Source organism: Dreissena polymorpha, chromosome 7 (assembly GCF_020536995.1).
Source record: "Dreissena polymorpha isolate Duluth1 chromosome 7, UMN_Dpol_1.0, whole genome shotgun sequence".
NCBI classification, from domain to species: Eukaryota; Metazoa; Mollusca; class Bivalvia; order Myida; family Dreissenidae; genus Dreissena; species Dreissena polymorpha.
Genome location: NC_068361.1, coordinates 102,497,610 through 102,499,664, shown reverse-complemented (window position 1 = coordinate 102,499,664; position 2,055 = coordinate 102,497,610).

The window sequence follows — 2,055 nt, the reverse complement described above, 5'->3', positions numbered from 1 at the left end:
GCATAGTACGAATCTTCACACTGAGTGCATCTTATGTCGTCTGGAATATCACTGCATGTTTGTTGGCCAGGAACACAGTGCGCTATGTCTATGACGCGGCAAGCTATAGGAACAAAAAGGTAATAATGGTATCGGACAATCCGTGCAACTCGATATACATGTGCAATTATGACTGTTTATTTATCAATCTTTGATGACAATTTACTACAATCTGCATTTAAAAGTAACCTTGTATTACAGATCTAAAATAAACAGAAAGCAGTTATGTATACGTACTCTCACAACAATCTCCCGTGCGCCAGATTGGACATTGACATGCTCCGTTCGAAAGATAGCCATGTATACAAAACGCATTGCAGTTTTCGCAGAATCTTTTGTTAATTTTCCAGAAGCAGGACTCGCACACTCTGCATCTTGTCCCAACTCCGCAGCTTTTTGAGCATCCTGGCCATGACGGACAATCATCATAGTTTCCCCATGTGCACGAATCTAAATCATGTAATGTAGCGTAGTATAGTGTGTGTGCGGTGCAGTATAATGTAGTGAATTGTGTTATAGTATACTATAGTGTAGTGTATTGTGGTGTAGTCTAGTGGGAAAATGTACTATAGTGTAGTGTACTGTAGTGTAGTGGTGTGTTGTTTATTGTATTGTGGTGTTGTGTAGTGTAGTGACCTGTAGTGTAGTGTAGTGTGAATTTTGAGTAGTGAAGTGAAGTGATATGTGGTGTGGTTTAGTGCGGTCGAATGCTGTGTAAAGTAGGTGACGTGGTGTAGTCTAGTGTTGCGTAGTGTCGCGTGGTGCAGTGTTATTGGATAATGTGTGGGAAAGTGTATTATAGTGTAGTTTCTAGTAGTGTAGTGTGGTGTAGCATCTCATAGTGAAGTATAGTGTTGTGTAGTGTAGTATATTTTAGCGTAACGTAGCGTAGCGTGGTGTACTGTATGGATTTATCAAACCGTGACAGCAATAACAATTGTATGACTGCGTTCTCATCTACTTTTATCTTTATAGTGCATATGTTTGTTTGACTCAAAAGGTACGGCAAATAGTGAAGTGTCTTGAAGTGTAGTGTGGTATAGAAGGGTGTAATAAAGTGTGATGGAGCTTTGAGTGGTGGGCTGTGTTGCGGTGTCATATGACGTGCGTAGCATAGATAAGCAAATAAGAGCATATCATAGCATTACGTAGCATATCATTGAAAATCAGAACATATCAACTCATAATATGCGTAATGCGTACAATATTGTATGCAATAGGATTCTAGCAATTGCTGCTATAAAACATAATTTATAAGTAAGATTTTTTCTTATTACTTAAAAGTATTGTTTTAACTGTAGTAATGTGGTAACAGAGAAATGATCCTTAAGAGTACTTACGTATACAATCAAACGTAATCGTTATCCCGATAAAAAGTAGAAGGTTCATATCAATTCTGCCAATAAGTCTTCTCAACTGTACACATCGAGCTAAGAGCCTACCTGGATAAAACACAGTACAGCAACAACAACATGTAATAATTTCTGAAGGTTAAATACATAAAGGAACTAGCCAAGAAAAATAACGTCAGTAATTTTTTGTAATGGATAACATTTCTAACATTTCATCTTGCTAATTGTTTTCTTCTGTTTATGAAAAAGTAGAGGAATAATTGTAGTTTTATTGTCCGATTTATAAGAAAATAAACACGCTTCAAATTCAGTATATGATGAGCGTTATGATGTACCTATTAAAGATAACTTAATAATGGCCAACCAGCGGTTGTCTTTAGTATAGAAAAAAATTAGAAATTAAATTTCACATCTGCTTAATTAAAACATCCTCAGTTTCATTATTAAAGGTCATAGTAGTGTATGACATTCGGTGCCTCGGCTAATTGACATCAATCATTGACATTCTTTAATATTGAATTGCGTGCCTATTTATTTAATCTTATACAGATAATAATCTGAGAGCATAATCGTGTTTGACATCAAATCACTTCTCGACAATATTAATGGGCGGCTAGCGACCATTTTGAAATTTAATCGTCACACTTGTACCAGGTTCTAGTGC